Here is a 13,672-nt window from a genome sequence, read left to right on the forward strand (position 1 = left end):
ATATGTTTCTATATAGGACTCCCCCCACCCCCATCCTTCAAAATTCAAACGAGTACAGTCCTAGTCTACTGAAACTCTCCTCGTAAAGCAACCGCTTCAGCTCTGGAAATTAACTTAGTAAATCTCCTCTGCACACCTTCTAGCGCCAGTACGTCCTTTCTCGGGTAAGGAGACAAAAACTGAACACAATGCTGCAGGTGTGGCCTCACTAATAACTTGTACAATTGCAACATAACCTTCCTAGCCTTAAACTCCATCCCTCTAGCAACTACTCCCTACTGATTGCCAACAAGAGAAACACCCATTGATCCCCACGCTTTGCTTTCTATTAATTAACCAACCCACTATGCATGCTATTACTTTACCCTTAATGCCATGCATCTTTATCCTATGCAGCAACCTTTTGTGTGGCACCTTGTCAAAGGCTTTCTGGAAATCCAGATACACCACATCCATTGGCTGCCCGTTATCTACTGCACTGGTAATGTCCTCACAAAAATTCACAATATTAGTTAGGCACGCCCTGCCTTTATGATCCCATGCTGCTTCTGCCCAATGGTACAATTTCCATCCAGATGTCTCGCTATTTATTCCTTGATGATAGTTACAGCATCTTCCCTACTACCGAATTTAAGCTCACTGGTCTATAATTACCCGCTCTCTGCCTCCCTCCTTTTGTAAACAGTGGTGTCGCGTTTGCTAATTTCCAATCCACTGGGACCACCACAGAGTATAGTGAATTTTGGTAAATTATCACTAGTGCATCTGTAATTTCCCTAGCCATCTCTTACAGCACTCTGGGCTGCGTCCATCAGGGTCAAGAATCTGGTCTAACTTTAGCCCCATTAGCTTGCCCATCACTACCTCCTTAGTGACACCAATCCTCTCAAGGTCCTCACCTGTCAACCTCATTTCTATCAGTCACTGGCATATTATTTGTGTCTTCCACTGTGAAGACTGACCCAAAAAACCTGTTCAGATCCAAAGCCACTTCCTCATCTCCCATTATTAAAACTCCCTTCTCATCCTCAAAAGGACCAATATTTACCTTAGCCACTCTTTCTTGTATTAGATATTGGTAGAAACTTTTACTGTCCGTTTTTATATTCTGAGCAAGTTTACTCTCATACTCTATCTTACTCTTCTTTGTGCCGTTTTAGTAGCTTTCTGTTGCCCATTATCTCCACGCCCTCTCATCTCCCACTAATCCTTGCCACTTTGTACGCTTTTTCCTTCAATTTGATACTCTCCATTAATTCCTTCGATATCCACGGTCGATTTTCCCTCTTTCTACCGTCCTACATTTTTGTTGGCATAAACCTTTGCTAAGCACTCTGAAAAATCGCATCGAATGTTCTCCACTGTTCCTCAACTGTTCCAGCAGAAAGTCTTTACTCCCAGTCCACCTTAGCTAGTGCTTCTCTGATCCCACTTTTAAAGAAAGAAGGGATTAAGCTTTATGGTGTTCGGGCCGGAAAGTGGAACTGAGTCCACAAAAGATCAGACATGATCTTCTTGAATGGTGGAGCATGCTCGAGGGGCCGGATGGCCTAATCCTGCTCCTAGCTCTTAGGTTCCTATGTCTCAATATGGAGAAAAGTGACTAGTGGTGTTCCACTGGGATCCGTGCTCGGACCACTGTTGTTTGTGATATGCATACTTGATCTAGACGAAGGTATGTGTTCTGATGAGCAAGTGTGCAGATGATACTAAGATTGCTGGAGTTACAGAGAGCGAGGAGGACTGTCAGAGAATACAGCAAAATATAGATACATTGGAGAGTTGGGCAGATAAATGGCAGATAGAGTTCAATCCAGGCAAATGCGAGGTGATGCATTTTGGAAAATCTAACTCAAGAGCAAACTCTATGGTCAATGGAAGTGTCCTGGGGAAAATTGATGTACAGAGAGGTATAGGAGCCCAGGTCCATTGTCCCCTGAAGGTGGTAACGCAGGTCGATAGAGTGGTCAAGAAGGCATACACCATGCTGGCCTTCATCGGACGGGATATTGAATAGAAAAGTCGGCAGGTTATGTTACAGTTGTATCGGACTTTGGTTAGGCCACATTTGGAATACTGCGTGCAGGTCTGGTCGCCTATTAGCAGAAGGATGTGGATGCTTTAGAGAGAGTGCAGAGGAGGATCGCAGGATGTTGCCTGGTATGGAGATTGCTAGTTATGAAGAATGTTTGAGAAGATTAGAATTGTTTTCATTGGAAAGACGGAGGTTGAGAGGAGACCTGATTGAGGTCTCTAAAATATGCGAGGTATGGACAGGATGGATAGTAACAAGCTTTTTCCAAGAGTGGGAGTGTCAATTACAAGGGGTCACGATTTCAAGGTGAGAGGGGAAACGTTTATGTGCGATGTGTGTCGAAAGTCTTTTTACGCAGAGTGTGGTGGGTGCCTAGAACGCTTTACCAGCGGAGGTGGTAGAGATGGATACGGTAGCATCATTTAAGATGCATCTGGACAGATATATGAACGGGCGTGGAACAGAGAGAAGTAGACCTTGGGACATTGGCAACAGGTTTAGATAAAGGATCTGGATCGGCGCAGGCTGGGAGGGCCGAATTTTATTTATTCTTTTTTGTTCTTTGAATTTAGCAGCACCATCTCCGCTCTATAAAAACGCAAACACAGATGGCATGCCTCACCGTGGCAATATATGGATCACTTACCAAGGGGAAGAGCAGTATTTCGACGACCCGGAGGAGACCAAAATATTTGTACATCAGAATGGTCCAGGCAGGCACTGAGAGCACACATTGGCTAGAGGCCGAATTGTGAGAGCCGAGAAGGGCACGAACGACCGAGGGCTGAAATGTGGGGGTGGTGGGAGAGGGGGAGCGGCACGGTCTTAAAAAGGGAAAAGTGACTAAAAGGGGAGTCACTGCACTATCGAGTAAGCTGTTGAATCGGGGGTACTGTGAAGGACGCGGCTGAGGCGTGTCTGGCAAACGGTCGGGGGAAGACAGAAATTCAGGGACAACAAAGGGCAAAAAAAAGTGGCAGAGATGGAGGAGGTAAGATGTAAATCCAGAAGTTAGGGCAAGGGAGTTCTTTCACGGTAAATTATACGGTTAAGAGGAGACATAAGGGAGAGACAAAGGGGAAAGGGGGAGGCTGGAACACAGGTTTCAACAGACAGTAAATGGAGATGGTAAAAAAGTAGTATCAGTCGGCAGACAATTCAAACAGCGTGAGAGTAGGTCCCTTGGAACAGAGCCGACCCCACAAGCTGAATACAATTAACCGAACAAGGGGAGGGTGCTGTTCACCAGGCGTGAGTGTGGTTCACAACTCTGTAGAACGGCTATCCGCAAGTAGCGTAATATAAGTGACCGCCCTGTTGACCACCTTGGCATGACCTGACCCAATATCCCTCCTTTTCAGAAACATTGAATTTCCCCTTCATGGATTTATACTCTCGTGATACGATTGAATTCGGAAAATAGAATTTGTTGACTGGAATGATGCACTGTGTTTCTGTGTCGAAACCACGAATCTCAGCATCCATATCTCAGTCAATTTGAACACCTTGACCTACTAATAGCGCGTATGTTATTGACAGTCGGTACCATTTGTTAAACACAATTCTAGCGCAATGGACAAATTCGTCCTCAATCCAGCAACAAACGTAGCCTTCAACCGCCCAAAAAGTGGTAAGCACTGTTGCTTCACAGCGCCCGGTCCCACGTTCGATTCCGGGCTTGGGTCATTGTCTGCAGAGTCTTCGCGTTTTTTCTGTCTGCGTGTGTTTCCTGCGGGACCTCCGGTTTCCTCCCACTAATCCCGAAAGACGTGCTTGTCAGATGAATTGGACTTTCTCAATTCTGATTCGGTGTGCCGGAACAGGCGCCGGAGCATGGTGACTTGGGATTTTTCACAGTATCTTCATTGCAGTGTGACTGTAAGCCTACTTGTGACACTGTAGATTATTGTAATTATGTGTCTCTTTCCCCTCCGTCAATTCCATTCTTGAGTGCTCCGCCCAGATTTTGCGAAACCTTTACTCATATCCTGGTACCTCATGTCTATTCTTCTGCATGCAAACAATCATTTTTGTCCCATCAGTTTTTGGTGGGTTGCATTTCAACATCCATTTCTCAGTGGTAGTCCATCCTCCTTCTAGCTTGTGTTCGTCATCCCCCAGTGTTTATTTAGCAACTCTAGACTACAGTACACTTTCTCTTTTAGAAATCAAGATCAACAAATCTTGAACTCCGTCCAACCAGTGGAAATTTTAAATCTGTCGTAAGCGCTTGAGCCCTTTCCATGTTCCCATTTTCCCTCCCTGCGGTTAGTTAACACTTTAGACCATTTATCATTCCTGTACGTGTCTGCTGGTTGATGAACCAACCGTTGGACTTAACTGGCTCGAGCAATTTTCTACTCCGTCTGAACAGAATGCTGTTACTAGCTCGGACTTGTTTCAGTTTGACTTCAAAGAGGCTACGTTTATGCCTTTGCCCTTTGAGACTTCTTTTTTTTAATTTTTCGCTAACTCTTTTATAAAGCCTGTGAGATAATCAAGAACGGATTTTGACGGTCCTGCAGATTCTAAAGATTCCGACTCAGTTACCCACTCAGATTCCAGGATCCGTTTGAAGGTTTCTTTTTAGAATGTTTTGGTTTAATTGTTATTGCTTTTATACTGGATGAAACTGCCACGGCAGAGCTTGCGGTTGCAATTGGTTTATCTCATATCGGGACTCTCCGCCTGACATTGGGGGTGGTCCCTATTGCCTCACTTGCAAAGGTGGGGCTTCTGCAGTCAGACCTACAGGATATGTTTGTGTGGATGTTGATGGTCCATTGATGTGTCGATCCTCACGTGTAAGCAGTTCGACCGGTATTCAAATTTTCATCCCCGCTTCTGATTCAGCAGTTCTGCTACTTCCAGTTTAAATTTGCATTTCCTCAATCTAATTCATTTTTTAAAATCGTCATTTATTTTTCCCTAAATTTAGCCCATGTACTTTGCATTTAAATCTCACATTTTCGACTCGAAGTTCTGTAATTTTTAGAGGTTGGGTTGTCTCTATCTAACTCTTCGCGGACTGCCGTAGTTGATCCTTCTGTTTTTTCGTCTCATTGTCATTATCTGTACTATCTATATGTTCGTTTCTCCTTCGGATCGAACGTATTTTGATCCGTGATCATTCAATTGGATATTTCTATCTCAAACTGCTAGTCTTTTTTTCAAACTTTTTGTGATATCATCAGTTGACCATTGTTCCTCAGAAGCATCGTGTTTAAAATCTTTTGATGAATTTCTGTACCGATTTTTTTCAAATCAAGTTGCTGTTCTCTGTAACTTCTTGCCAACCGAAACATTCATTGTACGGAATTCTCTGCCTTGACCACCGCGACAGGCTGTGGACAGATTCTTGGCTGTTATTTCAGCTCCAAAACATTATTTCTCACCCGGGCCTCAAGCCGCAGATTTTGCCTTTGTCGAAAAGATCGTAATACATATATATGCCGTAGGATACATATATACCATCTTAAATTTGAGCCAATTGCACCACAGATGCATTGTTAAGGAGATCGCAGGGAATAACCCGACTCTGAACGGCCGCTGATGTCAGGTTCTATTTCCTCGGTTCTGTTCATTCGCCGCCGATGTTTCAATGTGGTGATTGATTTCTTCTCATTTGTTCTCCTGGTGCGTTCGCCAAATTATACGATATCTTGTTATATCTTCAAATATGAGTCAAAGGTCATGTTGATTGGAGGTGTCCAAATTATAATTGATTTGGGAATCATTCGCCTCGATGCCCTTGCATAAAAACTGAATAAAAGATGTTGATCAAAATAATACATAAACTGGGCAGAGCAGAGGGAATACAGTTCCACAAAAGCCCAAGTACTATAAAGAAAATGACTTCAAACAAAAATCAGACGGTTCATAAATTCCTAAAAACATTCAGAAGAAAAATGAACTAAGAGGTCTTATTCTGCAAGATGTTCTTATTGATAGTCTGACCTCTCAGACACTCACATTGGATTTTAATGCACAGCTGAGACCTCCTGGTTTGTTCAAATAAATATCTGCCAATTAGAAAATGATTTATTAATCAAACATTGGTCATTGTGTCAGATTTCCTCATGCCCATCTAATTAATTCAGTGTCTATGTGCTCCAGCTACGGACGCGAATCTTACAAAGATTATTTTTTTATTCGATTGCCCATTTCACTCTATTCAATTAGGAGCTAATTTAGCGTGGCCAATCCACCTACCCTACACATATTTGTTTTTTGTCGAGGCGAAACCGACGCAAACACTGGTAGATTGTGCATACTCCACATGGGCAGTGACCCAGAGCCGGGATCGAACTTGCGACCTCGGCGTCTTGAGGCAGCAGCGGTAAACACTGCGCCACTAACCTTAAAGTGATAAGGTGCTGGAATTAATCTTGCTGTTGCCAAGTGTTTAATACATTTGCATTACTCAACCTAATGCAATACTATGGTCAATTCAATACATTAAACTTTTATGCACATTTCATGAAACAATGTCTGAATTTCTGCAGACATGGCAAAATATTTTAATTAACTGAAACAACTACTATCTTTCCACATTCATACCCTTTTGAAGAATTCAATTTTGTAGCTATGCACTCAGTCAATCCTCCAATGCACCAAATAAACCACTGAATCAATAAATACATAATCTATCATTCTGCTTTTAATTTGGGGAATTCAATAGGCAGCTTGTGCACAGGAAGCGCCCCAAAATATTTGAACTTCTAAAATTAAGTTCAGAGTATCTGATATCAAATTTGTCTCTCTCGCTCTCTGTGTTTCGACACAAAAATATTCAAAATGACAGCAAGCATTTTGATTGCACAGTAAGGTTACACAAGCAGCAATGTGATCATGGAGGAAAATCCTCCAGGGTCCCCTGTAGAAAGTGTCATGGAAGTGTCCCTTTGTGAAAGGTTTTGGTCATAACACGTGGCTTTGGAGATGGCATTTTGTGGGTGGAGCTGAGCGGTGGCTGTGATTTGTTTCCTTAGTTTTGCTTTAAGTTTTGACTGCTGTGGACTACAGATAGACAAAATAAGTGTTTTGGCCTGCCTCTCTATTTTAATTCTAAAGACTTGTTCCAGAAAAACAACCATTGATTATAGCTACCCGTTGTGGTTACTTCAAAGATATCCTTTCCTTTCCGGAAGGAGTTAAGTCTGCTAGTGCAGCGAGATTATAATCTCAGGGAAAGCCAGTCTCATTCAAGTGAGAATGCACAGTAGTGGGCCACGTCCTTGAAAAGGGGTTTTGGCTTTATGTGATTTTGTTTTTGAATTGGAACAGTTCATGGGTGGATCATTAAGTATTATACATAGATTACTGTAGCTGTGTGATGTTTTTATGTTTGTAATTGATAACAATTCTTGCTGTGTATTTATATTTATAAGTTAACTAAATTCTTAGAATAAAGTTAATTTTGATTAAAGTGCCTACTAAGACTGTTGAATCACACCTGAATGGAAGACTCTTGCGCTCATCCTAGCTAAATTCGACATAAAAGTTGTAGGTAAGGGGATCTTCATAATATACATTGTGGGGTTTCCATGGCCTCTCTCATAACAAAATTGGGGGTTCTTGGGATAAGAGTATATATTTCGTCATTCGAGTTGGTTTAGTGCACTTAGACAGTGAGGGGTGAGCATATTTGTGGTTGCTTTTCAGGTGTTGTATTCAAGTTGAAATATGGAGGGTGTTGTGGACAATGGCTCTTTTGGAGGCTCACTGATTTTTAGCAGTGGAGAAAGTCACGTGCAGTACATTACAAATGGAGGCTACGAAAACGGCTATTAAATTTAGCACACATATTATGGTTAATATTGCGTGACAAAGTACAAAAATGAAGGGGCAATTGTGCGGTAGCTTAGCATTTCAATCTGCCTGGCACACAGTCAGAATCACTGAAAATGACAAAAATTCAATTACAGATAAAGCATCTTGAGCATGAAAACGCTAAAGCAACTTGAATTTGAAGTGAGGGAGAAAGAAAGATTAGCCCCAGCAGAACAAAACGAAAAAGAGAGAGAGGGAAAGGAAAAAGAACGAATGTCCCAAGCAGAGAAAATGCGAGAGAAATGGAGGTACAGATCAGGAGAAAAAGAGAGGGAGTAAAAAGAAAAAGAGAATCAGTGAACTTCAGAGGTAGGCATTGAAACGTGAACTTCAGTTAAAATTGCCGGAGGTAAAGTGAAACGCACTGCCTGTAGATAGTGATGACAGTGATAAAGAGCAAGAGCATCATAATCCAAGGTTGGATGGCGATCTATGTAAATATGTCCAAGCATTGCCAAGGTGTGATCAGAACGATGTAGGAGACTTTTTAAATTTCATTTGAGAATGTGGCTAAGCAAATCAAATAACCACAGAACATGTCGGCATGACTCATTCAAACAAAGTTGGGAGATAGAGCTAGTGAAGTGTTTGCATCATTCTGAGGCGACATAGAATATATAACATAGAACAGCACAGAACAGGCCATTCGGCCCTCGATGTTGTGCTCCGCATTGTCCGAACCCAAGATCAAGCTATCCCACACCCTGTCATTCTGGTATGCTCCATGTGCCTATCCAATGACCGATTGAAAGTTCCTAAAGTGTCCGACTCCACTATCGCAGCAGGCAGTCCATTTGACACCCTAACCGCTCTCTGAGAAAAAAAACCTACCTCGTCTATGCCTCCTATATCTCCAACCCTGAAACTTATAGTTATGCCCCCTGGTAACAGCTACATCTACCTGAGGAAATTGTCTCTGAATGTACACTCGATCTATCCCCCTCATCATCTTATAAACCAATATTGTCGTATCTCATTCTCCTCCGCTCCAATGAGGAAAGCCCTAGCTCTCTCAACATTTCCTCATATGAGCTATCCTGCAAACCAGACAGCATCCTGGTACATCTCCTTTGCACCATTTCCAATGCTTCCACATCCATCCTATAATGAGGTGACCAGAACTGCACACAATACTCCAAATGTGGTCTCACCAGGGTCATGTATAGGCGCAGCATAACTCCGCGGCTCTAAATCTCACGTTCTAGCCTTCTTCACGGCTCTATCCACTTGACTGGCAACCTTCAGAGATCTGTGGACATGAACACCAAGATCTCTCTGTTCCTCCGCATTCCTCAGAACACTGCCGTTGACCCTGTAATCCGCATTCATTTTTTTTCTCCCAAAATGAATCACCTCGCACTTATCAACGTTGATCTCCATCTGCCATTTTTAGGCCCAGCTCTGCATCCTATTAATGCCTCTTTCCAGCCTACAACAGCCCTCCACCTCATCCACTACTCCAACAATTTTGGTGTCATCAGCAAATTTACTGACCCACCCTTCAGCCCCCTCCTCTAAGTAATTGATAACGATCACAAATAGCAGAAGGACCCAGCATTGATCCCTGCTGTACACGGCTGGTAAGTTGTCTCCTCTCTGAAATGTTTCCATCCGCCACCACCCTCTGTCTTTTATATGATAGCCAGTTACTTATCCAATTGGCCACATTTCCCTCCATCCCACACATCCTTTTTTTCTTCCTGAGCCGACCATGGGGAAACTTATCAAACGCCTTACTAAGATCCATGTATACGACATCAACTGCTCTACCTTCATCTGTATACTTACTAACCTCCTAAAAGAATACAATAAAATTTGTGAGGCAAGACCTATCCATCACGAATCTGTGTCGACGACCCCGGATTAAGATGCATCTTTCCAAATGGTCATAGATCCTATCCTCCAGGACCTTTTCCATTAACTTACCGACCACCGAAGTAAGACTATAAAAAAATACATTTGGAGTACGCAATTATTTTTTCCAATTAAGGGGCAATTTAACGTGACCAATCCACCTATCCTGCACGTCTTTTGGGTTGTGGGGGCGAACCCCACGCAGGCATGGGGAGAATGTGCAAACTTCGCACGAACAGTAATCCAGGTCCGGGATTTGAACCCGGGTCCTCAGCGCCGTATGCAGCAATGCTAACCACTGTGCCACAGTGCTGCCCACACCGAAGTAAGACGAACTGCCCTATAATTACCAGGGTCATTCCTATACCTTTCATGAACAGAGAAAAACATTCGCCACTCTCCAGTCCTCTGGCACTATCCCCGTGGACAGTGAGGACCCAACGATCAAAGCCAAAGGCTCTGCAATCGCATCTCTTGCCTACCAAAGTGTCCTTGGATACAACCCACCTGGCCCAGGGGACTTGTCGACCCTCAGGTTTTTCAAAATTGCTAATCCTTCCTCAGGACCTCTACCTCCTCCAGCCTACCCGCGTGTATCACACTCTCATCCTCAAAAACATGGCCCCTCTCCTTTGTGAACACTGTAGCAATTTATTCATTCAACGCCTCTCCTATTTCTTCTGACTCCATGCACAAGTTCCCACTACTGTCCTTGAAATGCCCTCCCCTCACCCTGGTCTTTCTTTTATTTCTCACATAAGAGTTAAACGCCTTGGTGTTTTCCTTGATCCGACCCGCAAAGGACTTCTCAGGCCCCCTCCTAGCTCTCCTAAGCCCTTTTTTCAGATCAAACATTGCGACCTTGTAACCCTCAAGCGACCCAACTGAACTTTGTTTTCTCATCCTTACATACTCTTCCTTTTTCCTCTTGACAAGACATTCAGCTCCTTTGATGAACTATGGTTCCCTCACACGGCCATTTCCTCACTGCCTGAAATGGACATACCTATCAAGGACACGCAGTATTGTTCCTTGAACAATCTCCACTTTTCATTTGTGCCTTTCCCTGACAGTATCTGTCCACATCTGATGCTCCATAATTTTTGCCTAACCGTATCATAATTACCCCTCCCCAATTATAGAGCTTGTCCTGCCGTATGGTCCTATCTCTCTCCAATGCAATAGTGAAAGACACCGAATTGTGCTCACTATCTCCAAAGTCCTCTCCCACAAACAAATCTAACATTTGGCCCGCTTCATTACGCAATACCAAATCCAATGTGCCCCCCCCCCCCCACCTTGTAGACCTATCCACATATTGTGTCAAGAAACCCTCCTGCACACACTGCACAAAGACTGCCCATCCGAACTGTTCGACCTAGAGAAGTTCCAATCAATATTTGGCAAGTTAAAGTCACTCATGACAACTACCCTGAGAACTCCACATCAGAGACTTTACAGTGCAGAGGGAGGCCGTTCGGCCCATCAAGTCTGCACCGGCTCTTGGAAAGAGCACCCTACCCAAGGTCAACACCTCCACCCTATCCCCAAAACCCAGTAACCCCACCGGACACTGAGGGCAATTTTGGACACTAAGGGCAATTTAGCATGGCCAATCAACCTAGCCTGCAAATATTTGGATTGTGGGAGGAAACCGGAGCACCCGGAGGAAACCCACGCACATACGGGGAGGATGTGCAGACTCCGCACACAGTGACCCAAGCCGAATCGAACCTGGAACCCTGGAGCTGTGAAGCAATTGTGCTATACATAATGCTACCCTGCTGCCCTTTCTTTTACATCGATGACAAGATAAAATATGAAATGGAATGGAACGGAAAGAACATGAACAGGATGGAGAGGAAGCAGCCATTCCCCTCAGTTTTAGGGCCAATAACAAGGGGGCATCTTTCCCAGCTGAAAGGGGAGTTGTGAAAAGAAATGGCACCCAGAGGCAGGGAGATATCCAGGACGCAATGCCTGGGAGAGCAGTTGAGGACGGAAACCTCACACTCATTCAACAGTAAATGGATGAGCACCTGAAAGGTCGCTGCAGGCTTGATGGGCCGACCACCCTGTTCTGTACTGTGCAACTCTATGATTGTAACTTCAAAATCTGAGAGGATGTGCTGGAGACATTTTCTGAGTAAATGCGTCTGAGTGAATGAGGTTAAATCTGTCTGATTACGTTTGAAAAACGATGTCATAACGTGTCAAATATTTAACACCGGCTTTCAAATCTTGCGGAAAACATATTCAAGGGTATGTGTGCGGGATCCTGCTGTGCAAGGTTGAAGTGTAGTAAGCAGGTGTTGTTTCTTTGGAGAGAGAAACATGTTCAGGGGTGATCTTCCATGCGTCAGTATCCCTCGTGGGCCAGTTTGTGCGATCTGACTGCATTGCCATGTGAACAACAATATATTGACTGCTAAATGTTTCTGAGTTCTGACTGCGAATCATTGATTAATAAAAAGATGGTCACAGGGCACCCATCAATCTATAATGATTAAATAAATGTTGGGAAGCGGATTTATAACACGGCTCTCAAATGAATGGACACAGCTTTATCACGGTTTGAAGACGGTAGTTCCGCAACTTCTCGGGACAGAAGGGATAGGTCTCCGAACTCGGAATACCCGTGGCGTTCAGAGGGTGGGGTGGAAGCATGACACAAAGTACGAGACAGGGGGAATGTAATGTATCCGGTTGTCTATACCTGATAAGAACATGAGAACATAAGAACATAAAAACATAAGAACTAGGAGCAGGAGTAGGCGACCAGGCCCCTCGGGCCTGCTCCACCATTCAATGAGATCATGGCTGATCTTTTGTGGACTCAGCTTCACTTTCCGTCCAGAATACCACAACCCTTAATCCCCTTTTCTTAAAAAAACTATCTATCTTTACCTTAAAAACGTTTAATTAAGGAGCCTCAACTGCTTCACTGGGCAAGGAATTCCATAGATTCACAACCCTTTGGGTGAAGAAGTTCCTCATAAACTCAGTCCTAAATCTACTTCCCCTTATTTTGAGGCTATGCCCCCTAGTTCTGCTTTCACCCGCCGGTGGAAACAACCTGCCCGCATCTCTCCTATTATTCCCTTCATAATTTTATATGTTTCTATAATATCCCCCCTCATCCTTCTAAATTCCAAAGAGTACAGTCCCAGTCTACTCAAACTCTCGTCGTAATCCAACCCCTTCAGCTCTGGGATGACCCTAGTGAATCTCCTCTGCACACCCTCCAGTGCCAGTATGTCCTTTCTCAAGTAAGGAGACCAAAACTGAACACAATACTCCCGGTGTGGCCTCACTAACACCTTATACAATTGCAGCATAACCTCCCTAGTCTTAAACTCCATCCCTCTACGAGTGAAGTACGAAATTCCATTTGCCTTCTTAATCACCTGTTGCACCTGAAAACCACCTTTCTGTGACTTATGCACTAGCAACCCCAGGTCTCTCTGCACAGCAGCATGCTTTAATATTTTATCATTTAAATAATAATCCCGTTTGCTGTTATTCCTACCAAAATGGATAACCTAATATTTGTCAACATTGTATTCCATCTGCCAGACACTATCCCATTCACTTAACCTATCCTAATCCCTCTGCAGACTTCCAGTATCCTCTGCACTTTTCGCTTCACCACTCATCTTAGTGTCATCTGCAAACTTGGACACATTGCCCTTGGTCCCCAACTCCAAATCATCTATGTAAATGGTGAACAATTGTGGGCCCAACACGGATCCCTGAGGGACACCACTCGCTACTGATTTCCAACCAGCGAAACAGCCATTAATCCCCACGCTTTGCTTTCTATTAATTAACCAATCCTCTATCTGTGCTACTACTTTACCCTTAATGCCATGCATCTTTATCTGATGCATCAACGTTCTGTGTGGCACCTTGTTAAAGGCTTTTTGGAAATCCAGATATACCACATGCATT

Source organism: Scyliorhinus canicula, unplaced genomic scaffold, assembly GCF_902713615.1.
Source record: "Scyliorhinus canicula unplaced genomic scaffold, sScyCan1.1, whole genome shotgun sequence".
NCBI lineage: Eukaryota > Metazoa > Chordata > Chondrichthyes > Carcharhiniformes > Scyliorhinidae > Scyliorhinus > Scyliorhinus canicula.